Here is a 27,788-nt window from a genome sequence, read left to right on the forward strand (position 1 = left end):
CCCTCCACATTCCAGCTTCTTTCTTTCTTCACCCCTCATTTCTTTCTGAGCCCCCTTCAGTCCGTCTTTATTTTCTTTATTGGAACAAGTTTCTCAAAGCCCTACTCAGTGTGAGTCTCAGAACTGAGAGAATACTATCACAGGCTGTAAGTTCACTGCTAAGAGGAAAGTTTTACTCCTTGTATGAAGGTCTGAAAGAGTGGAGTGCAACTTTCCACAAACTACTATTTAAATACAATCTCCCGGACCTTCCGTAACCTGAGTCTAGACAGAAATATTTAGAATTCTTCTCTGAAAAAGTGGCAACCCTCCTGCAGGGCTTGAAAGCAGACAATACTCATCATTAGAATCCACAGCCAGCAACACTAGAAAACTGCCACTCATGACCAAGTTAGCAGCAAGTTGGGCCACGGGGATGCTCTCTATGCTTGAAACATCAGATAACTCACTAGAAAACTACCTGGAATTTGGCACCCAGACTCATCCTCAACCTCCCGCTCTGAATTCACATCTCACCATACCTCAGAGAGCTCCACTGTCTCCCGAAACAGAAATGAACTAATTTCAAACACCTTACATACACATTCAAGGCACAACACAACGTAGGCCCCACCTACTTGACCAGTTGCTTCTCTTTCCACAACCACCAAGAGACTTCCATCTACTCAGGGCTCCTACTCACACACATCCCATACATACAGAGAACCAGATCAGGAGGATGGGTGTTCTGTTGCATCACTCCTAAAGCATGGAATGGACTCCCATTTCACACAAGAGCATTTTATTCTCTTCTTCAATTCTGCAAGAAGTTGAAGACCTGCGTTTTTAATAAACCAACCTACCTTAGACAGGGCTACACACACACACGCCTGCTCAGCGCCAGGAAACCCTTGCAGGTGATTGCGTGCCTTACAAATACCCATTACGTTACAGATGCACCCCCAGGGCTCCACCAGATGTTTCACAGCAATGGGTGTGACAGAGCATAACATGGCTGTGCCTTTATGCTTTCTTTGGTAGAAGAGAAGGACAGCATTTACCTTCATATATTGTGTGAAAAACTATACCCATGTAAATGTGATGCATTAAAAGACCACAACATTATGGTGCCTTTGTGAGTGATATTACACTTGTTAGATATAAACTGCTTTTATGAAATGTTAACCAGATGCATTTATACCTTGGTATCTTAACAAATGATATATTTTATAGTCACTCATCATTTACTGTGTTTAAGACAATTGCATTTGTAAAAACATAACTAAAATGTGCTTCCATTCCATTGTTCAAGCTGGAGTTAAGGTCTGCCAATTCCTATGTTTAATTTCAACATGAAACTTGCTTTGTTTGTGCGCTATTTTTCTTTCGTCTGCAGGTGATAGGTAAGGAAGAGAGAGTTGGGTTGCCAAGGACGAAACTTGGTAACAAGGAGCTACAAGAACGGCTCCCTTACTATATTCCTGGGCATGGATGTAATCCAAGGTGGAGCAGATGTGTTCAGAAGAGGATAAAAGTGAATTGGACATAATTCACAATGGTGTCTTGTTAGTAATTGTTTCTTTGGGTGTGATGTCAGCTACTGGAAGGCTCTGGGGTGATTAAAGTGTTGTTCAGTTAGGCAGAGATTCAGAATCTTTTTGCCCCCTTGACTAGAGTGGACTCTAAGGGAAAGATAACTCTCCTTGACTAAGTGGCAGTCGCGACTCACAGGGGTTACCAGAGGTGGGGTGGAGAGCGGGGTGTGGGGAGGCAAGGAGAATATTAACAATATTAAAAAGTTAAAAAACTAAAAACTTACCTGCTCCGTCGCACCGCTGCTCCTCCGTCAGCAGCAGGCTCCCAGCCTGCCCTGCGGCCAATCCTGACGCTGCTCAGAGAAGCGTTAGGATTGGCTGGGAGTGCCCAGCCACGGTGCTCCCAGACAGACTGGGAGCCTGTGCCTGCTCTCTCCAGCCCGGCAGCAGTGTGCCCCAGATGGCCGGCCAAACACACATGTGCACTGAGGGGAGTGCACAGTGCACTCCCCTCACTGCTCGTCACCCCCAATGCCCCACCCCTTTATAATTCTCAGTATAATGTACATGCGACATCAGCTCCCGCGAGTTTCTGTAGTGTAGTGGTTATCACGTTCGCTGCCCCCGTGAAAGGTCGCGGGTTTGAAACTGGGCGGAAACACTTTTAACACTTCCATCTACCTTGTTCTGCATTATTATTAATATCTATGACCACCTAACTTGTTCTGCATTATTAATATATATGACGAGCGATACTTCTGTGCTACAATTTTAATTGATATCATCCATATAGTAACATATTTCAAATAAACAAGATAAGCAACGCATAGATGATGTAAACTGTGCAAAAGATATTAGCTCGCTTGTAATTAGTACGGGACTGAAAATTTTAAAATAATACAAAACTAAAGAAATGAATGTTAAATTATTAAAACTACAGCAGGTTCTACCGAGATTCAAACTCAGATTGCTGGACTCAAAGTCCAGAGTGCTAACCATTACACCATGGAACCTTCCATTGACAAGCATGAGGTGCGTTAGTAGTGAAATGACAGTATCCTGTAGTGTGCACGTCTCCTTGTAAAAGTCCTGATGTTTTTCAGATGTCAGGTTATTAATGGCAAGGAACACAAGCATTGGCAAAGCCAATAGGTATCGCCTATGTGATAGCTACTGGTTTTGCCAGTGATTTAGCCATGCTGCAACATGGCTGAAAGTAAAGGAAAAAAGCTGTATATGACACAGCCAGCATTGATCACTTCATAGTGCTTTTTTTTACATTCATCCATGCTGCACTGAAGCCAGAGCTGCTGTACAATGTGGCTAAAAAAACATTCACAAAACCAATAGATCCCACATAGGCAAGATCTATTAGCTTTACCAAGGCTTGTTTGTCATCTGGAGCCATTGTGGTACTGCCATGAAAGAGCTGCCAACAATAGCCAGGCCCTGTTCATACTGCAATTCGGGTCATCATTCACACTGCTGTCAAGAAACCAGTAATGTTTTATAAAAACACAGCTGAGTGATTTGAGCTAAAAAAAAAGTGTTTGCTCCTTAAGTGCATTTTTCAGTCCGGGGGGGGGGGGGGGATTACATACATTGCAGTGTTGAACCAACGCTTCTGCATTTCTGGGATGCATATGTTACACTTGTACTGATCCTGTTTTGTGATGACATTTGTGGCATATCAACGTGCTAAATAAAAAGACATTTGCGCTGACTAACCAGGGCAAATACGTTCAAATGACGATGCCCAATTGCTGTAGCATCAGTGCAGGGTATGTAATGTAGCGCCTGGGGTCTAGCTTCTATGCCCCAACCATAATCTCCCTTCTGGTGATGCGTGTCACGAGCTACACTTTATGTGGAAGCGCGAGGGATGCCTGAAGAAGTCAAAGACACGCAGGCAGCCGTGGGACTGACACTGTGCTCGAGAGCGCCTAGCAGCAGAGTTTCTAGGTGCTTCCAGGGGTGAGATGATGGCTGTCAGGCCTTTGCTGGGAGCCAGGGGGGGACGAGGAGTTTTCACAACAGATGCTTGTCTCAAAAAGGTGGGGTGGGCTAGGGCAGAGTCAGTCATGGGCAGCCTCCAAGATGGCTCACTAGTAAAGTGCCCCCTGCTGGTACCTGAGCATGACTTACAGGTCACATTCTTAAATCCGAGCCGAGTGGGCTCAACGCTTTTCCCTCACAAGGTATATAAAGTGGCTGCTATGAATACTGGTTATTTACGGTGCTATGAAGGTGACATATGGAAATAGCAAACACTTTAGAAATCAGGTCACTTTACTTTCCTTTTGTTGCACAAGAGCACAGAACCGGATGAGCAGCTCCTCACGTGCACTGTGGCTGGCCAGGGATGGACACTTTACAGAACCAGTGCTGAGCCTCTTAAGCAGAGCTGGATCTGTTCAAGTCTGTGCAAACCCTGGGCCTGCTCACAGCCTGGCAAGCTGCAGACAATGTTGGGTGCAGCCTTAAATGTGAAATCGTTCCAAGTTGCCACTGTTTGTAGTGAGTTTAACAGACACTGTCTCTGGCTTCCTTCCTGCACGAGGCCAGGTAGGAAGCAGTATCACTCCCCCCATCCTGTGTGTTAGAGAATGGTTTCCATTGCAGTGGGAGGCGGGGTCGTCCATGCCAGGTTTTCAAGGTGACCTCGGACGAGCTTAATATGTAACTGTTGTTCATTTCTGGCAATCATATATATATCTTGTGGATATCCTGCAAATCCGGCATGGATCCGACTCTACTGGACTTATGTTGGGCACCCTTGCACTAGAGCAAGGTTTTTTATGTAAAACTGGTAAGTGTTAATATTGTCATTGTTCACGCCTTCACCAATCACAGGGGGGGGCAACATGCCTGCATCCTCACCGCACACTCCCTATCATTCTTACACTGAGCGCCAAGCTTTCCAAAGTTTAAGAATCTACACAACTTTCAGCATTCCTGCTGAGTTCATTGGCCGACATACTTGTTGTGATGGTTTTGCCATTTTATTTCCTGAGCTGTACTTTTCTCAAGAAAGTTAGTTCCCATTATTTTTAATAAACCATTGAGAATGCTGAGAAATCACTTTGTGCGTCTGCGACAAGACACATTTATTTTTTTGAATTCTAAGTAAAGGTAATCAAGATGGAAAGACAATGGCTGTATGACTGACTTCAACAGAAAGCCCTCCCCCATGCTTGCTGCTGAAATATTGAGATATTAGAAAAGCACTGAAAATGTGCATTGCTAAAGCGGCATGTGTTTTCCAGAGTACGCAAATGAAGAGGAAAAGCACGCCTTGCCAATTAAAATGCAGAGTCACCCTTTGTAGTTATTGTGCGATGAGTTTCCAAAAAGTACTCCGGTGGTAGATGAAATGATGCTGATTGTAGGTTTGTGATGCTGGAGAATGAGATAGGCATCTGAAAATAAACAGCATGCATCCTGAAGACACAGCTTGATATGTGACCTCGGTCTTTAAATGCCCAGCACACATACACATGATCACCATGGGCCCCACTGCTGGCAGGTACATAACCTGAAGGCTGCAGTCACATGATGCTTCCGTCCCTTCGATAGCTCAGTTGGTAGAGCGGAGGACTGTAGTGGTGAAGCTGATATCCTTAGGTCGCTGGTTCAAATCCGGCTCGAAGGATTTTTTTTCGTATTTGCTCTTCATATTTCTTTTCACATTCTGAAATTAAAATACGCCATGTTTTGAAGCAACGACGCTAGAGCTTGACAATTGTTTTTGTCTCCCCCATTTTTCTCAGATGGCACCAAGAAGTGAATTTAGCCAGAGCAGAAATGGACGGAGGTGCAGCCGCTGATCCCAGTGACTGTCAGAGAGAGAAAAGGAGGAGTCTGTGCAGAGGAAGCTGTAAATCAGTGATACAAAGAGAGCGGCTCTTTCCTTGCACAGATGGGGTCAACACTGACATTTCTGTGGGTGCAGCGCCCCCAGCAGGGGGACAGGTAGAACAATCAGTAGGAGGTCAGGTACCAGGGAGTCATCAGTTCCTCGTTAGTATAGTGGTCAGTATCCCCGCCTGTCACGCGGGAGACCGGGGTTCAATTCCCCGACGGGGAGACTATGTTTATGACTTAACCATGTTTACACTTTAGAAATACATTTTGTTATTTGTTTCGTTTACAATCTCGACATTTTAGAAGTATTGCGATTTAATGTATATGAAGTGCACTGTATAATATGATCAGTGGCAGCATATAGAATTGTAATAAATACCAACACCGAGGCGCCTCTAGCAGAGCTGGCAGGCTTGGAAATCCAACAGAGAAAGCTTTCAACATGAAGGAATCAAGTTTTGGGAACACATTTGTACATTTTGATTTTAAGTTATGGACCACTTAGTCGACAGCGAATGTTTAATATTTACAGAAAAACAAAGTACTATGTGGTGAACAATTGGTACTGGCTGTTTTGCTTGATTATCAATTCCACGTAATCGCGTCATGGTTAATTTCAAATGTATTATAAGCTTCATCACTATTACTTTTTCTAGTTGCGCCTCTGATTTTCAACTAAAACTATATATCATCTATACAAACAATTAGAACCAAACTGTATCTTTTTTAATAACGAACGTACTTTTCTGAAATTGGAGTGAATGCAAGTTGTAGTAACGAAGAAACGTAGGCTTCCGGGTAGTGTATTGGTTATTCATGTTTTTAGGGTCGAGCCTGCGTTGCATGCGCTCGCGCATGCGTATCGCAGCGAGACGCTTTAGTGTTTAGAAAAGGGCTCGGAGCCCTGTCAACGTCACGTCAGTGTTTTTTATTGGTACGTGGGCTTGCCTAATAAAATCCGCTTGCTTTCATTAGTCGAAGGCACGCATAGGTCATGCCTTTTCCGGTGGCTCGCCCTCCTCCAGCGCAGCGACCAAGTACAGAAAACATGCGAGGCTCGCTGTTTTCCATCGGGCTCATGGACTTCTTTTTCTCTCATTCACGAGCGCGATCTCGCTTGGCAGAAGTCGAGCACTTTACATAATTAACTTCACTTTTTCGGGTTATGTACATAAATGCACTTTTGCCCGATAGGTGAAAAGTCGGGTTAGGAGTTTACAACGCGATCAGCTGTAACATGAGCAAACGCGAGACCCGTTGCATTGCAAATGCTTGTTTTAATAGTTTGTGTCTCCGTCAAGTATTCTCCATCTATTTAATGTAAATCTATTTAATGTGCAGTATCTCTTTCTTCGTGGTCTCCATGAATGCAGTGTGTCTTCCATGTCTGGTGTTTTATTCTGGCTTTTTGTATATCTTGGTCAGTCGGCGAAAGCGTAGGTTTAAGCCTGTGTGGTGATGTCTGGTCCACACTGCTGTAAAGAGAGCAGCGACCCCCGGCGAGGCTTCTTTCAGACTAAGGGGGGAGGTGATGAGAGACCTGGACACCTGTAAAGATACCTGTGAGCTCTCCAAAACAACAGAGCCCCTCCATGGGCTCTTGGCTAGGACGTTAGACTGAAGCTCTAAAGATCCCAGGTTTCCACAGTGACTTTTTGTTTGATATCCATTACCTTCAGTGCTGAGTAGTCAAACTTTAAACCCTCTCAAACTTGGTAAAATAAAACATTACTTTAACAACATCAATCTATTTCCCTCCACATTCCAGCTTCTTTCTTTCTTCACCCCTCATTTCTTTCTGAGCCCCCTTCAGTCCGTCTTTATTTTCTTTATTGGAACAAGTTTCTCAAAGCCCTACTCAGTGTGAGTCTCAGAACTGAGAGAATACTATCACAGGCTGTAAGTTCACTGCTAAGAGGAAAGTTTTACTCCTTGTATGAAGGTCCGAAAGAGTGGAGTGCAACTTTCCACAAACTACTATTTAAATACAATCTCCCGGACCTTCCGTAACCTGAGTCTAGACAGAAATATTTAGAATTCTTCTCTGAAAAAGTGGCAACCCTCCTGCAGGGCTTGAAAGCAGACAATACTCATCATTAGAATCCACAGCCAGCAACACTAGAAAACTGCCACTCATGACCAAGTTAGCAGCAAGTTGGGCCACGGGGATGCTCTCTATGCTTGAAACATCAGATAACTCACTAGAAAACTACCTGGAATTTGGCACCCAGACTCATCCTCAACCTCCCGCTCTGAATTCACATCTCACCATACCTCAGAGAGCTCCACTGTCTCCCGAAACAGAAATGAACTAATTTCAAACACCTTACATACACATTCAAGGCACAACACAACGTAGGCCCCACCTACTTGACCAGTTGCTTCTCTTTCCACAACCACCAAGAGACTTCCATCTACTCAGGGCTCCTACTCACACACATCCCATACATACAGAGAACCAGATCAGGAGGATGGGTGTTCTGTTGCATCACTCCTAAAGCATGGAATGGACTCCCATTTCACACAAGAGCATTTTATTCTCTTCTTCAATTCTGCAAGAAGTTGAAGACCTGCGTTTTTAATAAACCAACCTACCTTAGACAGGGCTACACACACACACGCCTGCTCAGCGCCAGGAAACCCTTGCAGGTGATTGCGTGCCTTACAAATACCCATTACGTTACAGATGCACCCCCAGGGCTCCACCAGATGTTTCACAGCAATGGGTGTGACAGAGCATAACATGGCTGTGCCTTTATGCTTTCTTTGGTAGAAGAGAAGGACAGCATTTACCTTCATATATTGTGTGAAAAACTATACCCATGTAAATGTGATGCATTAAAAGACCACAACATTATGGTGCCTTTGTGAGTGATATTACACTTGTTAGATATAAACTGCTTTTATGAAATGTTAACCAGATGCATTTATACCTTGGTATCTTAACAAATGATATATTTTATAGTCACTCATCATTTACTGTGTTTAAGACAATTGCATTTGTAAAAACATAACTAAAATGTGCTTCCATTCCATTGTTCAAGCTGGAGTTAAGGTCTGCCAATTCCTATGTTTAATTTCAACATGAAACTTGCTTTGTTTGTGCGCTATTTTTCTTTCGTCTGCAGGTGATAGGTAAGGAAGAGAGAGTTGGGTTGCCAAGGACGAAACTTGGTAACAAGGAGCTACAAGAACGGCTCCCTTACTATATTCCTGGGCATGGATGTAATCCAAGGTGGAGCAGATGTGTTCAGAAGAGGATAAAAGTGAATTGGACATAATTCACAATGGTGTCTTGTTAGTAATTGTTTCTTTGGGTGTGATGTCAGCTACTGGAAGGCTCTGGGGTGATTAAAGTGTTGTTCAGTTAGGCAGAGATTCAGAATCTTTTTGCCCCCTTGACTAGAGTGGACTCTAAGGGAAAGATAACTCTCCTTGACTAAGTGGCAGTCGCGACTCACAGGGGTTACCAGAGGTGGGGTGGAGAGCGGGGTGTGGGGAGGCAAGGAGAATATTAACAATATTAAAAAGTTAAAAAACTAAAAACTTACCTGCTCCGTCGCACCGCTGCTCCTCCGTCAGCAGCAGGCTCCCAGCCTGCCCTGCGGCCAATCCTGACGCTGCTCAGAGAAGCGTTAGGATTGGCTGGGAGTGCCCAGCCACGGTGCTCCCAGACAGACTGGGAGCCTGTGCCTGCTCTCTCCAGCCCGGCAGCAGTGTGCCCCAGATGGCCGGCCAAACACACATGTGCACTGAGGGGAGTGCACAGTGCACTCCCCTCACTGCTCGTCACCCCCAATGCCCCACCCCTTTATAATTCTCAGTATAATGTACATGCGACATCAGCTCCCGCGAGTTTCTGTAGTGTAGTGGTTATCACGTTCGCTGCCCCCGTGAAAGGTCGCGGGTTTGAAACTGGGCGGAACCACTTTTAACACTTCCATCTACCTTGTTCTGCATTATTATTAATATCTATGACCACCTAACTTGTTCTGCATTATTAATATATATGACGAGCGATACTTCTGTGCTACAATTTTAATTGATATCATCCATATAGTAACATATTTCAAATAAACAAGATAAGCAACGCATAGATGATGTAAACTGTGCAAAAGATATTAGCTCGCTTGTAATTAGTACGGGACTGAAAATTTTAAAATAATACAAAACTAAAGAAATGAATGTTAAATTATTAAAACTACAGCAGGTTCTACCGAGATTCAAACTCAGATCGCTGGACTCAAAGTCCAGAGTGCTAACCATTACACCATGGAACCTTCCATTGACAAGCATGAGGTGCGTTAGTAGTGAAATGACAGTATCCTGTAGTGTGCACGTCTCCTTGTAAAAGTCCTGATGTTTTTCAGATGTCAGGTTATTAATGGCAAGGAACACAAGCATTGGCAAAGCCAATAGGTATCGCCTATGTGATAGCTACTGGTTTTGCCAGTGATTTAGCCATGCTGCAACATGGCTGAAAGTAAAGGAAAAAAGCTGTATATGACACAGCCAGCATTGATCACTTCATAGTGCTTTTTTTTACATTCATCCATGCTGCACTGAAGCCAGAGCTGCTGTACAATGTGGCTAAAAAAACATTCACAAAACCAATAGATCCCACATAGGCAAGATCTATTAGCTTTACCAAGGCTTGTTTGTCATCTGGAGCCATTGTGGTACTGCCATGAAAGAGCTGCCAACAATAGCCAGGCCCTGTTCATACTGCAATTCGGGTCATCATTCACACTGCTGTCAAGAAACCAGTAATGTTTTATAAAAACACAGCTGAGTGATTTGAGCTAAAAAAAAAGTGTTTGCTCCTTAAGTGCATTTTTCAGTCCGGGGGGGGGGGGGGGGATTACATACATTGCAGTGTTGAACCAACGCTTCTGCATTTCTGGGATGCATATGTTACACTTGTACTGATCCTGTTTTGTGATGACATTTGTGGCATATCAACGTGCTAAATAAAAAGACATTTGCGCTGACTAACCAGGGCAAATACGTTCAAATGACGATGCCCAATTGCTGTAGCATCAGTGCAGGGTATGTAATGTAGCGCCTGGGGTCTAGCTTCTATGCCCCAACCATAATCTCCCTTCTGGTGATGCGTGTCACGAGCTACACTTTATGTGGAAGCGCGAGGGATGCCTGAAGAAGTCAAAGACACGCAGGCAGCCGTGGGACTGACACTGTGCTCGAGAGCGCCTAGCAGCAGAGTTTCTAGGTGCTTCCAGGGGTGAGATGATGGCTGTCAGGCCTTTGCTGGGAGCCAGGGGGGGACGAGGAGTTTTCACAACAGATGCTTGTCTCAAAAAGGTGGGGTGGGCTAGGGCAGAGTCAGTCATGGGCAGCCTCCAAGATGGCTCACTAGTAAAGTGCCCCCTGCTGGTACCTGAGCATGACTTACAGGTCACATTCTTAAATCCGAGCCGAGTGGGCTCAACGCTTTTCCCTCACAAGGTATATAAAGTGGCTGCTATGAATACTGGTTATTTACGGTGCTATGAAGGTGACATATGGAAATAGCAAACACTTTAGAAATCAGGTCACTTTACTTTCCTTTTGTTGCACAAGAGCACAGAACCGGATGAGCAGCTCCTCACGTGCACTGTGGCTGGCCAGGGATGGACACTTTACAGAACCAGTGCTGAGCCTCTTAAGCAGAGCTGGATCTGTTCAAGTCTGTGCAAACCCTGGGCCTGCTCACAGCCTGGCAAGCTGCAGACAATGTTGGGTGCAGCCTTAAATGTGAAATCGTTCCAAGTTGCCACTGTTTGTAGTGAGTTTAACAGACACTGTCTCTGGCTTCCTTCCTGCACGAGGCCAGGTAGGAAGCAGTATCACTCCCCCCATCCTGTGTGTTAGAGAATGGTTTCCATTGCAGTGGGAGGCGGGGTCGTCCATGCCAGGTTTTCAAGGTGACCTCGGACGAGCTTAATATGTAACTGTTGTTCATTTCTGGCAATCATATATATATCTTGTGGATATCCTGCAAATCCGGCATGGATCCGACTCTACTGGACTTATGTTGGGCACCCTTGCACTAGAGCAAGGTTTTTTATGTAAAACTGGTAAGTGTTAATATTGTCATTGTTCACGCCTTCACCAATCACAGGGGGGGGCAACATGCCTGCATCCTCACCGCACACTCCCTATCATTCTTACACTGAGCGCCAAGCTTTCCAAAGTTTAAGAATCTACACAACTTTCAGCATTCCTGCTGAGTTCATTGGCCGACATACTTGTTGTGATGGTTTTGCCATTTTATTTCCTGAGCTGTACTTTTCTCAAGAAAGTTAGTTCCCATTATTTTTAATAAACCATTGAGAATGCTGAGAAATCACTTTGTGCGTCTGCGACAAGACACATTTATTTTTTTGAATTCTAAGTAAAGGTAATCAAGATGGAAAGACAATGGCTGTATGACTGACTTCAACAGAAAGCCCTCCCCCATGCTTGCTGCTGAAATATTGAGATATTAGAAAAGCACTGAAAATGTGCATTGCTAAAGCGGCATGTGTTTTCCAGAGTACGCAAATGAAGAGGAAAAGCACGCCTTGCCAATTAAAATGCAGAGTCACCCTTTGTAGTTATTGTGCGATGAGTTTCCAAAAAGTACTCCGGTGGTAGATGAAATGATGCTGATTGTAGGTTTGTGATGCTGGAGAATGAGATAGGCATCTGAAAATAAACAGCATGCATCCTGAAGACACAGCTTGATATGTGACCTCGGTCTTTAAATGCCCAGCACACATACACATGATCACCATGGGCCCCACTGCTGGCAGGTACATAACCTGAAGGCTGCAGTCACATGATGCTTCCGTCCCTTCGATAGCTCAGTTGGTAGAGCGGAGGACTGTAGTGGTGAAGCTGATATCCTTAGGTCGCTGGTTCAAATCCGGCTCGAAGGATTTTTTTTCGTATTTGCTCTTCATATTTCTTTTCACATTCTGAAATTAAAATACGCCATGTTTTGAAGCAACGACGCTAGAGCTTGACAATTGTTTTTGTCTCCCCCATTTTTCTCAGATGGCACCAAGAAGTGAATTTAGCCAGAGCAGAAATGGACGGAGGTGCAGCCGCTGATCCCAGTGACTGTCAGAGAGAGAAAAGGAGGAGTCTGTGCAGAGGAAGCTGTAAATCAGTGATACAAAGAGAGCGGCTCTTTCCTTGCACAGATGGGGTCAACACTGACATTTCTGTGGGTGCAGCGCCCCCAGCAGGGGGACAGGTAGAACAATCAGTAGGAGGTCAGGTACCAGGGAGTCATCAGTTCCTCGTTAGTATAGTGGTCAGTATCCCCGCCTGTCACGCGGGAGACCGGGGTTCAATTCCCCGACGGGGAGACTATGTTTATGACTTAACCATGTTTACACTTTAGAAATACATTTTGTTATTTGTTTCGTTTACAATCTCGACATTTTAGAAGTATTGCGATTTAATGTATATGAAGTGCACTGTATAATATGATCAGTGGCAGCATATAGAATTGTAATAAATACCAACACCGAGGCGCCTCTAGCAGAGCTGGCAGGCTTGGAAATCCAACAGAGAAAGCTTTCAACATGAAGGAATCAAGTTTTGGGAACACATTTGTACATTTTGATTTTAAGTTATGGACCACTTAGTCGACAGCGAATGTTTAATATTTACAGAAAAACAAAGTACTATGTGGTGAACAATTGGTACTGGCTGTTTTGCTTGATTATCAATTCCACGTAATCGCGTCATGGTTAATTTCAAATGTATTATAAGCTTCATCACTATTACTTTTTCTAGTTGCGCCTCTGATTTTCAACTAAAACTATATATCATCTATACAAACAATTAGAACCAAACTGTATCTTTTTTAATAACGAACGTACTTTTCTGAAATTGGAGTGAATGCAAGTTGTAGTAACGAAGAAACGTAGGCTTCCGGGTAGTGTATTGGTTATTCATGTTTTTAGGGTCGAGCCTGCGTTGCATGCGCTCGCGCATGCGTATCGCAGCGAGACGCTTTAGTGTTTAGAAAAGGGCTCGGAGCCCTGTCAACGTCACGTCAGTGTTTTTTATTGGTACGTGGGCTTGCCTAATAAAATCCGCTTGCTTTCATTAGTCGAAGGCACGCATAGGTCATGCCTTTTCCGGTGGCTCGCCCTCCTCCAGCGCAGCGACCAAGTACAGAAAACATGCGAGGCTCGCTGTTTTCCATCGGGCTCATGGACTTCTTTTTCTCTCATTCACGAGCGCGATCTCGCTTGGCAGAAGTCGAGCACTTTACATAATTAACTTCACTTTTTCGGGTTATGTACATAAATGCACTTTTGCCCGATAGGTGAAAAGTCGGGTTAGGAGTTTACAACGCGATCAGCTGTAACATGAGCAAACGCGAGACCCGTTGCATTGCAAATGCTTGTTTTAATAGTTTGTGTCTCCGTCAAGTATTCTCCATCTATTTAATGTAAATCTATTTAATGTGCAGTATCTCTTTCTTCGTGGTCTCCATGAATGCAGTGTGTCTTCCATGTCTGGTGTTTTATTCTGGCTTTTTGTATATCTTGGTCAGTCGGCGAAAGCGTAGGTTTAAGCCTGTGTGGTGATGTCTGGTCCACACTGCTGTAAAGAGAGCAGCGACCCCCGGCGAGGCTTCTTTCAGACTAAGGGGGGAGGTGATGAGAGACCTGGACACCTGTAAAGATACCTGTGAGCTCTCCAAAACAACAGAGCCCCTCCATGGGCTCTTGGCTAGGACGTTAGACTGAAGCTCTAAAGATCCCAGGTTTCCACAGTGACTTTTTGTTTGATATCCATTACCTTCAGTGCTGAGTAGTCAAACTTTAAACCCTCTCAAACTTGGTAAAATAAAACATTACTTTAACAACATCAATCTATTTCCCTCCACATTCCAGCTTCTTTCTTTCTTCACCCCTCATTTCTTTCTGAGCCCCCTTCAGTCCGTCTTTATTTTCTTTATTGGAACAAGTTTCTCAAAGCCCTACTCAGTGTGAGTCTCAGAACTGAGAGAATACTATCACAGGCTGTAAGTTCACTGCTAAGAGGAAAGTTTTACTCCTTGTATGAAGGTCCGAAAGAGTGGAGTGCAACTTTCCACAAACTACTATTTAAATACAATCTCCCGGACCTTCCGTAACCTGAGTCTAGACAGAAATATTTAGAATTCTTCTCTGAAAAAGTGGCAACCCTCCTGCAGGGCTTGAAAGCAGACAATACTCATCATTAGAATCCACAGCCAGCAACACTAGAAAACTGCCACTCATGACCAAGTTAGCAGCAAGTTGGGCCACGGGGATGCTCTCTATGCTTGAAACATCAGATAACTCACTAGAAAACTACCTGGAATTTGGCACCCAGACTCATCCTCAACCTCCCGCTCTGAATTCACATCTCACCATACCTCAGAGAGCTCCACTGTCTCCCGAAACAGAAATGAACTAATTTCAAACACCTTACATACACATTCAAGGCACAACACAACGTAGGCCCCACCTACTTGACCAGTTGCTTCTCTTTCCACAACCACCAAGAGACTTCCATCTACTCAGGGCTCCTACTCACACACATCCCATACATACAGAGAACCAGATCAGGAGGATGGGTGTTCTGTTGCATCACTCCTAAAGCATGGAATGGACTCCCATTTCACACAAGAGCATTTTATTCTCTTCTTCAATTCTGCAAGAAGTTGAAGACCTGCGTTTTTAATAAACCAACCTACCTTAGACAGGGCTACACACACACACGCCTGCTCAGCGCCAGGAAACCCTTGCAGGTGATTGCGTGCCTTACAAATACCCATTACGTTACAGATGCACCCCCAGGGCTCCACCAGATGTTTCACAGCAATGGGTGTGACAGAGCATAACATGGCTGTGCCTTTATGCTTTCTTTGGTAGAAGAGAAGGACAGCATTTACCTTCATATATTGTGTGAAAAACTATACCCATGTAAATGTGATGCATTAAAAGACCACAACATTATGGTGCCTTTGTGAGTGATATTACACTTGTTAGATATAAACTGCTTTTATGAAATGTTAACCAGATGCATTTATACCTTGGTATCTTAACAAATGATATATTTTATAGTCACTCATCATTTACTGTGTTTAAGACAATTGCATTTGTAAAAACATAACTAAAATGTGCTTCCATTCCATTGTTCAAGCTGGAGTTAAGGTCTGCCAATTCCTATGTTTAATTTCAACATGAAACTTGCTTTGTTTGTGCGCTATTTTTCTTTCGTCTGCAGGTGATAGGTAAGGAAGAGAGAGTTGGGTTGCCAAGGACGAAACTTGGTAACAAGGAGCTACAAGAACGGCTCCCTTACTATATTCCTGGGCATGGATGTAATCCAAGGTGGAGCAGATGTGTTCAGAAGAGGATAAAAGTGAATTGGACATAATTCACAATGGTGTCTTGTTAGTAATTGTTTCTTTGGGTGTGATGTCAGCTACTGGAAGGCTCTGGGGTGATTAAAGTGTTGTTCAGTTAGGCAGAGATTCAGAATCTTTTTGCCCCCTTGACTAGAGTGGACTCTAAGGGAAAGATAACTCTCCTTGACTAAGTGGCAGTCGCGACTCACAGGGGTTACCAGAGGTGGGGTGGAGAGCGGGGTGTGGGGAGGCAAGGAGAATATTAACAATATTAAAAAGTTAAAAAACTAAAAACTTACCTGCTCCGTCGCACCGCTGCTCCTCCGTCAGCAGCAGGCTCCCAGCCTGCCCTGCGGCCAATCCTGACGCTGCTCAGAGAAGCGTTAGGATTGGCTGGGAGTGCCCAGCCACGGTGCTCCCAGACAGACTGGGAGCCTGTGCCTGCTCTCTCCAGCCCGGCAGCAGTGTGCCCCAGATGGCCGGCCAAACACACATGTGCACTGAGGGGAGTGCACAGTGCACTCCCCTCACTGCTCGTCACCCCCAATGCCCCACCCCTTTATAATTCTCAGTATAATGTACATGCGACATCAGCTCCCGCGAGTTTCTGTAGTGTAGTGGTTATCACGTTCGCTGCCCCCGTGAAAGGTCGCGGGTTTGAAACTGGGCGGAACCACTTTTAACACTTCCATCTACCTTGTTCTGCATTATTATTAATATCTATGACCACCTAACTTGTTCTGCATTATTAATATATATGACGAGCGATACTTCTGTGCTACAATTTTAATTGATATCATCCATATAGTAACATATTTCAAATAAACAAGATAAGCAACGCATAGATGATGTAAACTGTGCAAAAGATATTAGCTCGCTTGTAATTAGTACGGGACTGAAAATTTTAAAATAATACAAAACTAAAGAAATGAATGTTAAATTATTAAAACTACAGCAGGTTCTACCGAGATTCAAACTCAGATCGCTGGACTCAAAGTCCAGAGTGCTAACCATTACACCATGGAACCTTCCATTGACAAGCATGAGGTGCGTTAGTAGTGAAATGACAGTATCCTGTAGTGTGCACGTCTCCTTGTAAAAGTCCTGATGTTTTTCAGATGTCAGGTTATTAATGGCAAGGAACACAAGCATTGGCAAAGCCAATAGGTATCGCCTATGTGATAGCTACTGGTTTTGCCAGTGATTTAGCCATGCTGCAACATGGCTGAAAGTAAAGGAAAAAAGCTGTATATGACACAGCCAGCATTGATCACTTCATAGTGCTTTTTTTTACATTCATCCATGCTGCACTGAAGCCAGAGCTGCTGTACAATGTGGCTAAAAAAACATTCACAAAACCAATAGATCCCACATAGGCAAGATCTATTAGCTTTACCAAGGCTTGTTTGTCATCTGGAGCCATTGTGGTACTGCCATGAAAGAGCTGCCAACAATAGCCAGGCCCTGTTCATACTGCAATTCGGGTCATCATTCACACTGCTGTCAAGAAACCAGTAATGTTTTATAAAAACACAGCTGAGTGATTTGAGCTAAAAAAAAAGTGTTTGCTCCTTAAGTGCATTTTTCAGTCCGGGGGGGGGGGGGGGATTACATACATTGCAGTGTTGAACCAACGCTTCTGCATTTCTGGGATGCATATGTTACACTTGTACTGATCCTGTTTTGTGATGACATTTGTGGCATATCAACGTGCTAAATAAAAAGACATTTGCGCTGACTAACCAGGGCAAATACGTTCAAATGACGATGCCCAATTGCTGTAGCATCAGTGCAGGGTATGTAATGTAGCGCCTGGGGTCTAGCTTCTATGCCCCAACCATAATCTCCCTTCTGGTGATGCGTGTCACGAGCTACACTTTATGTGGAAGCGCGAGGGATGCCTGAAGAAGTCAAAGACACGCAGGCAGCCGTGGGACTGACACTGTGCTCGAGAGCGCCTAGCAGCAGAGTTTCTAGGTGCTTCCAGGGGTGAGATGATGGCTGTCAGGCCTTTGCTGGGAGCCAGGGGGGGACGAGGAGTTTTCACAACAGATGCTTGTCTCAAAAAGGTGGGGTGGGCTAGGGCAGAGTCAGTCATGGGCAGCCTCCAAGATGGCTCACTAGTAAAGTGCCCCCTGCTGGTACCTGAGCATGACTTACAGGTCACATTCTTAAATCCGAGCCGAGTGGGCTCAACGCTTTTCCCTCACAAGGTATATAAAGTGGCTGCTATGAATACTGGTTATTTACGGTGCTATGAAGGTGACATATGGAAATAGCAAACACTTTAGAAATCAGGTCACTTTACTTTCCTTTTGTTGCACAAGAGCACAGAACCGGATGAGCAGCTCCTCACGTGCACTGTGGCTGGCCAGGGATGGACACTTTACAGAACCAGTGCTGAGCCTCTTAAGCAGAGCTGGATCTGTTCAAGTCTGTGCAAACCCTGGGCCTGCTCACAGCCTGGCAAGCTGCAGACAATGTTGGGTGCAGCCTTAAATGTGAAATCGTTCCAAGTTGCCACTGTTTGTAGTGAGTTTAACAGACACTGTCTCTGGCTTCCTTCCTGCACGAGGCCAGGTAGGAAGCAGTATCACTCCCCCCATCCTGTGTGTTAGAGAATGGTTTCCATTGCAGTGGGAGGCGGGGTCGTCCATGCCAGGTTTTCAAGGTGACCTCGGACGAGCTTAATATGTAACTGTTGTTCATTTCTGGCAATCATATATATATCTTGTGGATATCCTGCAAATCCGGCATGGATCCGACTCTACTGGACTTATGTTGGGCACCCTTGCACTAGAGCAAGGTTTTTTATGTAAAACTGGTAAGTGTTAATATTGTCATTGTTCACGCCTTCACCAATCACAGGGGGGGGCAACATGCCTGCATCCTCACCGCACACTCCCTATCATTCTTACACTGAGCGCCAAGCTTTCCAAAGTTTAAGAATCTACACAACTTTCAGCATTCCTGCTGAGTTCATTGGCCGACATACTTGTTGTGATGGTTTTGCCATTTTATTTCCTGAGCTGTACTTTTCTCAAGAAAGTTAGTTCCCATTATTTTTAATAAACCATTGAGAATGCTGAGAAATCACTTTGTGCGTCTGCGACAAGACACATTTATTTTTTTGAATTCTAAGTAAAGGTAATCAAGATGGAAAGACAATGGCTGTATGACTGACTTCAACAGAAAGCCCTCCCCCATGCTTGCTGCTGAAATATTGAGATATTAGAAAAGCACTGAAAATGTGCATTGCTAAAGCGGCATGTGTTTTCCAGAGTACGCAAATGAAGAGGAAAAGCACGCCTTGCCAATTAAAATGCAGAGTCACCCTTTGTAGTTATTGTGCGATGAGTTTCCAAAAAGTACTCCGGTGGTAGATGAAATGATGCTGATTGTAGGTTTGTGATGCTGGAGAATGAGATAGGCATCTGAAAATAAACAGCATGCATCCTGAAGACACAGCTTGATATGTGACCTCGGTCTTTAAATGCCCAGCACACATACACATGATCACCATGGGCCCCACTGCTGGCAGGTACATAACCTGAAGGCTGCAGTCACATGATGCTTCCGTCCCTTCGATAGCTCAGTTGGTAGAGCGGAGGACTGTAGTGGTGAAGCTGATATCCTTAGGTCGCTGGTTCAAATCCGGCTCGAAGGATTTTTTTTCGTATTTGCTCTTCATATTTCTTTTCACATTCTGAAATTAAAATACGCCATGTTTTGAAGCAACGACGCTAGAGCTTGACAATTGTTTTTGTCTCCCCCATTTTTCTCAGATGGCACCAAGAAGTGAATTTAGCCAGAGCAGAAATGGACGGAGGTGCAGCCGCTGATCCCAGTGACTGTCAGAGAGAGAAAAGGAGGAGTCTGTGCAGAGGAAGCTGTAAATCAGTGATACAAAGAGAGCGGCTCTTTCCTTGCACAGATGGGGTCAACACTGACATTTCTGTGGGTGCAGCGCCCCCAGCAGGGGGACAGGTAGAACAATCAGTAGGAGGTCAGGTACCAGGGAGTCATCAGTTCCTCGTTAGTATAGTGGTCAGTATCCCCGCCTGTCACGCGGGAGACCGGGGTTCAATTCCCCGACGGGGAGACTATGTTTATGACTTAACCATGTTTACACTTTAGAAATACATTTTGTTATTTGTTTCGTTTACAATCTCGACATTTTAGAAGTATTGCGATTTAATGTATATGAAGTGCACTGTATAATATGATCAGTGGCAGCATATAGAATTGTAATAAATACCAACACCGAGGCGCCTCTAGCAGAGCTGGCAGGCTTGGAAATCCAACAGAGAAAGCTTTCAACATGAAGGAATCAAGTTTTGGGAACACATTTGTACATTTTGATTTTAAGTTATGGACCACTTAGTCGACAGCGAATGTTTAATATTTACAGAAAAACAAAGTACTATGTGGTGAACAATTGGTACTGGCTGTTTTGCTTGATTATCAATTCCACGTAATCGCGTCATGGTTAATTTCAAATGTATTATAAGCTTCATCACTATTACTTTTTCTAGTTGCGCCTCTGATTTTCAACTAAAACTATATATCATCTATACAAACAATTAGAACCAAACTGTATCTTTTTTAATAACGAACGTACTTTTCTGAAATTGGAGTGAATGCAAGTTGTAGTAACGAAGAAACGTAGGCTTCCGGGTAGTGTATTGGTTATTCATGTTTTTAGGGTCGAGCCTGCGTTGCATGCGCTCGCGCATGCGTATCGCAGCGAGACGCTTTAGTGTTTAGAAAAGGGCTCGGAGCCCTGTCAACGTCACGTCAGTGTTTTTTATTGGTACGTGGGCTTGCCTAATAAAATCCGCTTGCTTTCATTAGTCGAAGGCACGCATAGGTCATGCCTTTTCCGGTGGCTCGCCCTCCTCCAGCGCAGCGACCAAGTACAGAAAACATGCGAGGCTCGCTGTTTTCCATCGGGCTCATGGACTTCTTTTTCTCTCATTCACGAGCGCGATCTCGCTTGGCAGAAGTCGAGCACTTTACATAATTAACTTCACTTTTTCGGGTTATGTACATAAATGCACTTTTGCCCGATAGGTGAAAAGTCGGGTTAGGAGTTTACAACGCGATCAGCTGTAACATGAGCAAACGCGAGACCCGTTGCATTGCAAATGCTTGTTTTAATAGTTTGTGTCTCCGTCAAGTATTCTCCATCTATTTAATGTAAATCTATTTAATGTGCAGTATCTCTTTCTTCGTGGTCTCCATGAATGCAGTGTGTCTTCCATGTCTGGTGTTTTATTCTGGCTTTTTGTATATCTTGGTCAGTCGGCGAAAGCGTAGGTTTAAGCCTGTGTGGTGATGTCTGGTCCACACTGCTGTAAAGAGAGCAGCGACCCCCGGCGAGGCTTCTTTCAGACTAAGGGGGGAGGTGATGAGAGACCTGGACACCTGTAAAGATACCTGTGAGCTCTCCAAAACAACAGAGCCCCTCCATGGGCTCTTGGCTAGGACGTTAGACTGAAGCTCTAAAGATCCCAGGTTTCCACAGTGACTTTTTGTTTGATATCCATTACCTTCAGTGCTGAGTAGTCAAACTTTAAACCCTCTCAAACTTGGTAAAATAAAACATTACTTTAACAACATCAATCTATTTCCCTCCACATTCCAGCTTCTTTCTTTCTTCACCCCTCATTTCTTTCTGAGCCCCCTTCAGTCCGTCTTTATTTTCTTTATTGGAACAAGTTTCTCAAAGCCCTACTCAGTGTGAGTCTCAGAACTGAGAGAATACTATCACAGGCTGTAAGTTCACTGCTAAGAGGAAAGTTTTACTCCTTGTATGAAGGTCCGAAAGAGTGGAGTGCAACTTTCCACAAACTACTATTTAAATACAATCTCCCGGACCTTCCGTAACCTGAGTCTAGACAGAAATATTTAGAATTCTTCTCTGAAAAAGTGGCAACCCTCCTGCAGGGCTTGAAAGCAGACAATACTCATCATTAGAATCCACAGCCAGCAACACTAGAAAACTGCCACTCATGACCAAGTTAGCAGCAAGTTGGGCCACGGGGATGCTCTCTATGCTTGAAACATCAGATAACTCACTAGAAAACTACCTGGAATTTGGCACCCAGACTCATCCTCAACCTCCCGCTCTGAATTCACATCTCACCATACCTCAGAGAGCTCCACTGTCTCCCGAAACAGAAATGAACTAATTTCAAACACCTTACATACACATTCAAGGCACAACACAACGTAGGCCCCACCTACTTGACCAGTTGCTTCTCTTTCCACAACCACCAAGAGACTTCCATCTACTCAGGGCTCCTACTCACACACATCCCATACATACAGAGAACCAGATCAGGAGGATGGGTGTTCTGTTGCATCACTCCTAAAGCATGGAATGGACTCCCATTTCACACAAGAGCATTTTATTCTCTTCTTCAATTCTGCAAGAAGTTGAAGACCTGCGTTTTTAATAAACCAACCTACCTTAGACAGGGCTACACACACACACGCCTGCTCAGCGCCAGGAAACCCTTGCAGGTGATTGCGTGCCTTACAAATACCCATTACGTTACAGATGCACCCCCAGGGCTCCACCAGATGTTTCACAGCAATGGGTGTGACAGAGCATAACATGGCTGTGCCTTTATGCTTTCTTTGGTAGAAGAGAAGGACAGCATTTACCTTCATATATTGTGTGAAAAACTATACCCATGTAAATGTGATGCATTAAAAGACCACAACATTATGGTGCCTTTGTGAGTGATATTACACTTGTTAGATATAAACTGCTTTTATGAAATGTTAACCAGATGCATTTATACCTTGGTATCTTAACAAATGATATATTTTATAGTCACTCATCATTTACTGTGTTTAAGACAATTGCATTTGTAAAAACATAACTAAAATGTGCTTCCATTCCATTGTTCAAGCTGGAGTTAAGGTCTGCCAATTCCTATGTTTAATTTCAACATGAAACTTGCTTTGTTTGTGCGCTATTTTTCTTTCGTCTGCAGGTGATAGGTAAGGAAGAGAGAGTTGGGTTGCCAAGGACGAAACTTGGTAACAAGGAGCTACAAGAACGGCTCCCTTACTATATTCCTGGGCATGGATGTAATCCAAGGTGGAGCAGATGTGTTCAGAAGAGGATAAAAGTGAATTGGACATAATTCACAATGGTGTCTTGTTAGTAATTGTTTCTTTGGGTGTGATGTCAGCTACTGGAAGGCTCTGGGGTGATTAAAGTGTTGTTCAGTTAGGCAGAGATTCAGAATCTTTTTGCCCCCTTGACTAGAGTGGACTCTAAGGGAAAGATAACTCTCCTTGACTAAGTGGCAGTCGCGACTCACAGGGGTTACCAGAGGTGGGGTGGAGAGCGGGGTGTGGGGAGGCAAGGAGAATATTAACAATATTAAAAAGTTAAAAAACTAAAAACTTACCTGCTCCGTCGCACCGCTGCTCCTCCGTCAGCAGCAGGCTCCCAGCCTGCCCTGCGGCCAATCCTGACGCTGCTCAGAGAAGCGTTAGGATTGGCTGGGAGTGCCCAGCCACGGTGCTCCCAGACAGACTGGGAGCCTGTGCCTGCTCTCTCCAGCCCGGCAGCAGTGTGCCCCAGATGGCCGGCCAAACACACATGTGCACTGAGGGGAGTGCACAGTGCACTCCCCTCACTGCTCGTCACCCCCAATGCCCCACCCCTTTATAATTCTCAGTATAATGTACATGCGACATCAGCTCCCGCGAGTTTCTGTAGTGTAGTGGTTATCACGTTCGCTGCCCCCGTGAAAGGTCGCGGGTTTGAAACTGGGCGGAACCACTTTTAACACTTCCATCTACCTTGTTCTGCATTATTATTAATATCTATGACCACCTAACTTGTTCTGCATTATTAATATATATGACGAGCGATACTTCTGTGCTACAATTTTAATTGATATCATCCATATAGTAACATATTTCAAATAAACAAGATAAGCAACGCATAGATGATGTAAACTGTGCAAAAGATATTAGCTCGCTTGTAATTAGTACGGGACTGAAAATTTTAAAATAATACAAAACTAAAGAAATGAATGTTAAATTATTAAAACTACAGCAGGTTCTACCGAGATTCAAACTCAGATCGCTGGACTCAAAGTCCAGAGTGCTAACCATTACACCATGGAACCTTCCATTGACAAGCATGAGGTGCGTTAGTAGTGAAATGACAGTATCCTGTAGTGTGCACGTCTCCTTGTAAAAGTCCTGATGTTTTTCAGATGTCAGGTTATTAATGGCAAGGAACACAAGCATTGGCAAAGCCAATAGGTATCGCCTATGTGATAGCTACTGGTTTTGCCAGTGATTTAGCCATGCTGCAACATGGCTGAAAGTAAAGGAAAAAAGCTGTATATGACACAGCCAGCATTGATCACTTCATAGTGCTTTTTTTTACATTCATCCATGCTGCACTGAAGCCAGAGCTGCTGTACAATGTGGCTAAAAAAACATTCACAAAACCAATAGATCCCACATAGGCAAGATCTATTAGCTTTACCAAGGCTTGTTTGTCATCTGGAGCCATTGTGGTACTGCCATGAAAGAGCTGCCAACAATAGCCAGGCCCTGTTCATACTGCAATTCGGGTCATCATTCACACTGCTGTCAAGAAACCAGTAATGTTTTATAAAAACACAGCTGAGTGATTTGAGCTAAAAAAAAAGTGTTTGCTCCTTAAGTGCATTTTTCAGTCCGGGGGGGGGGGGGATTACATACATTGCAGTGTTGAACCAACGCTTCTGCATTTCTGGGATGCATATGTTACACTTGTACTGATCCTGTTTTGTGATGACATTTGTGGCATATCAACGTGCTAAATAAAAAGACATTTGCGCTGACTAACCAGGGCAAATACGTTCAAATGACGATGCCCAATTGCTGTAGCATCAGTGCAGGGTATGTAATGTAGCGCCTGGGGTCTAGCTTCTATGCCCCAACCATAATCTCCCTTCTGGTGATGCGTGTCACGAGCTACACTTTATGTGGAAGCGCGAGGGATGCCTGAAGAAGTCAAAGACACGCAGGCAGCCGTGGGACTGACACTGTGCTCGAGAGCGCCTAGCAGCAGAGTTTCTAGGTGCTTCCAGGGGTGAGATGATGGCTGTCAGGCCTTTGCTGGGAGCCAGGGGGGGACGAGGAGTTTTCACAACAGATGCTTGTCTCAAAAAGGTGGGGTGGGCTAGGGCAGAGTCAGTCATGGGCAGCCTCCAAGATGGCTCACTAGTAAAGTGCCCCCTGCTGGTACCTGAGCATGACTTACAGGTCACATTCTTAAATCCGAGCCGAGTGGGCTCAACGCTTTTCCCTCACAAGGTATATAAAGTGGCTGCTATGAATACTGGTTATTTACGGTGCTATGAAGGTGACATATGGAAATAGCAAACACTTTAGAAATCAGGTCACTTTACTTTCCTTTTGTTGCACAAGAGCACAGAACCGGATGAGCAGCTCCTCACGTGCACTGTGGCTGGCCAGGGATGGACACTTTACAGAACCAGTGCTGAGCCTCTTAAGCAGAGCTGGATCTGTTCAAGTCTGTGCAAACCCTGGGCCTGCTCACAGCCTGGCAAGCTGCAGACAATGTTGGGTGCAGCCTTAAATGTGAAATCGTTCCAAGTTGCCACTGTTTGTAGTGAGTTTAACAGACACTGTCTCTGGCTTCCTTCCTGCACGAGGCCAGGTAGGAAGCAGTATCACTCCCCCCATCCTGTGTGTTAGAGAATGGTTTCCATTGCAGTGGGAGGCGGGGCCGTCCATGCCAGGTTTTCAAGGTGACCTCGGACGAGCTTAATATGTAACTGTTGTTCATTTCTGGCAATCATATATATATCTTGTGGATATCCTGCAAATCCGGCATGGATCCGACTCTACTGGACTTATGTTGGGCACCCTTGCACTAGAGCAAGGTTTTTTATGTAAAACTGGTAAGTGTTAATATTGTCATTGTTCACGCCTTCACCAATCACAGGGGGGGGCAACATGCCTGCATCCTCACCGCACACTCCCTATCATTCTTACACTGAGCGCCAAGCTTTCCAAAGTTTAAGAATCTACACAACTTTCAGCATTCCTGCTGAGTTCATTGGCCGACATACTTGTTGTGATGGTTTTGCCATTTTATTTCCTGAGCTGTACTTTTCTCAAGAAAGTTAGTTCCCATTATTTTTAATAAACCATTGAGAATGCTGAGAAATCACTTTGTGCGTCTGCGACAAGACACATTTATTTTTTTGAATTCTAAGTAAAGGTAATCAAGATGGAAAGACAATGGCTGTATGACTGACTTCAACAGAAAGCCCTCCCCCATGCTTGCTGCTGAAATATTGAGATATTAGAAAAGCACTGAAAATGTGCATTGCTAAAGCGGCATGTGTTTTCCAGAGTACGCAAATGAAGAGGAAAAGCACGCCTTGCCAATTAAAATGCAGAGTCACCCTTTGTAGTTATTGTGCGATGAGTTTCCAAAAAGTACTCCGGTGGTAGATGAAATGATGCTGATTGTAGGTTTGTGATGCTGGAGAATGAGATAGGCATCTGAAAATAAACAGCATGCATCCTGAAGACACAGCTTGATATGTGACCTCGGTCTTTAAATGCCCAGCACACATACACATGATCACCATGGGCCCCACTGCTGGCAGGTACATAACCTGAAGGCTGCAGTCACATGATGCTTCCGTCCCTTCGATAGCTCAGTTGGTAGAGCGGAGGACTGTAGTGGTGAAGCTGATATCCTTAGGTCGCTGGTTCAAATCCGGCTCGAAGGATTTTTTTTCGTATTTGCTCTTCATATTTCTTTTCACATTCTGAAATTAAAATACGCCATGTTTTGAAGCAACGACGCTAGAGCTTGACAATTGTTTTTGTCTCCCCCATTTTTCTCAGATGGCACCAAGAAGTGAATTTAGCCAGAGCAGAAATGGATGGAGGTGCAGCCGCTGATCCCAGTGACTGTCAGAGAGAGAAAAGGAGGAGTCTGTGCAGAGGAAGCTGTAAATCAGTGATACAAAGAGAGCGGCTCTTTCCTTGCACAGATGGGGTCAACACTGACATTTCTGTGGGTGCAGCGCCCCCAGCAGGGGGACAGGTAGAACAATCAGTAGGAGGTCAGGTACCAGGGAGTCATCAGTTCCTCGTTAGTATAGTGGTCAGTATCCCCGCCTGTCACGCGGGAGACCGGGGTTCAATTCCCCGACGGGGAGACTATGTTTATGACTTAACCATGTTTACACTTTAGAAATACATTTTGTTATTTGTTTCGTTTACAATCTCGACATTTTAGAAGTATTGCGATTTAATGTATATGAAGTGCACTGTATAATATGATCAGTGGCAGCATATAGAATTGTAATAAATACCAACACCGAGGCGCCTCTAGCAGAGCTGGCAGGCTTGGAAATCCAACAGAGAAAGCTTTCAACATGAAGGAATCAAGTTTTGGGAACACATTTGTACATTTTGATTTTAAGTTATGGACCACTTAGTCGACAGCGAATGTTTAATATTTACAGAAAAACAAAGTACTATGTGGTGAACAATTGGTACTGGCTGTTTTGCTTGATTATCAATTCCACGTAATCGCGTCATGGTTAATTTCAAATGTATTATAAGCTTCATCACTATTACTTTTTCTAGTTGCGCCTCTGATTTTCAACTAAAACTATATATCATCTATACAAACAATTAGAACCAAACTGTATCTTTTTTAATAACGAACGTACTTTTCTGAAATTGGAGTGAATGCAAGTTGTAGTAACGAAGAAACGTAGGCTTCCGGGTAGTGTATTGGTTATTCATGTTTTTAGGGTCGAGCCTGCGTTGCATGCGCTCGCGCATGCGTATCGCAGCGAGACGCTTTAGTGTTTAGAAAAGGGCTCGGAGCCCTGTCAACGTCACGTCAGTGTTTTTTATTGGTACGTGGGCTTGCCTAATAAAATCCGCTTGCTTTCATTAGTCGAAGGCACGCATAGGTCATGCCTTTTCCGGTGGCTCGCCCT

General features: G+C 44.3%; 8 non-coding genes across 8 annotated transcripts; all 8 read left to right on the forward strand.

The window, feature by feature from the left end:
• Positions 1-5,080: 5,080 nt before the first annotated feature.
• On the forward strand, positions 5,081-5,166 carry TRNAY-GUA (transfer RNA tyrosine (anticodon GUA)). The gene is given in 2 exon segments: positions 5,081-5,117; positions 5,131-5,166. It is a non-coding gene; the product is annotated as a tRNA-Tyr (tRNA).
• Positions 5,167-5,529: 363 nt separating this feature from the next.
• Positions 5,530-5,601, forward strand: TRNAD-GUC (transfer RNA aspartic acid (anticodon GUC)). Its single transcript has one exon. It is a non-coding gene; the product is annotated as a tRNA-Asp (tRNA).
• Positions 5,602-12,212: 6,611 nt separating this feature from the next.
• On the forward strand, positions 12,213-12,298 carry TRNAY-GUA (transfer RNA tyrosine (anticodon GUA)). The gene is given in 2 exon segments: positions 12,213-12,249; positions 12,263-12,298. It is a non-coding gene; the product is annotated as a tRNA-Tyr (tRNA).
• Positions 12,299-12,661: 363 nt separating this feature from the next.
• TRNAD-GUC (transfer RNA aspartic acid (anticodon GUC)) lies at positions 12,662-12,733 on the forward strand. Its single transcript has one exon. It is a non-coding gene; the product is annotated as a tRNA-Asp (tRNA).
• A 6,610-nt stretch (positions 12,734-19,343) lies between these two features.
• Positions 19,344-19,429, forward strand: TRNAY-GUA (transfer RNA tyrosine (anticodon GUA)). Its single transcript is given in 2 exon segments — positions 19,344-19,380; positions 19,394-19,429. It is a non-coding gene; the product is annotated as a tRNA-Tyr (tRNA).
• Positions 19,430-19,792: 363 nt separating this feature from the next.
• On the forward strand, positions 19,793-19,864 carry TRNAD-GUC (transfer RNA aspartic acid (anticodon GUC)). The gene has a single exon. It is a non-coding gene; the product is annotated as a tRNA-Asp (tRNA).
• A 6,608-nt stretch (positions 19,865-26,472) lies between these two features.
• TRNAY-GUA (transfer RNA tyrosine (anticodon GUA)) lies at positions 26,473-26,558 on the forward strand. Its single transcript is given in 2 exon segments — positions 26,473-26,509; positions 26,523-26,558. It is a non-coding gene; the product is annotated as a tRNA-Tyr (tRNA).
• Positions 26,559-26,921: 363 nt separating this feature from the next.
• Positions 26,922-26,993, forward strand: TRNAD-GUC (transfer RNA aspartic acid (anticodon GUC)). The gene has a single exon. It is a non-coding gene; the product is annotated as a tRNA-Asp (tRNA).
• Positions 26,994-27,788: the final 795 nt, after the last annotated feature.

The sequence above is a fragment of the Pleurodeles waltl genome, unplaced genomic scaffold, assembly GCF_031143425.1.
Source record: "Pleurodeles waltl isolate 20211129_DDA unplaced genomic scaffold, aPleWal1.hap1.20221129 scaffold_236, whole genome shotgun sequence".
NCBI classification, from domain to species: domain Eukaryota; kingdom Metazoa; phylum Chordata; class Amphibia; order Caudata; family Salamandridae; genus Pleurodeles; species Pleurodeles waltl.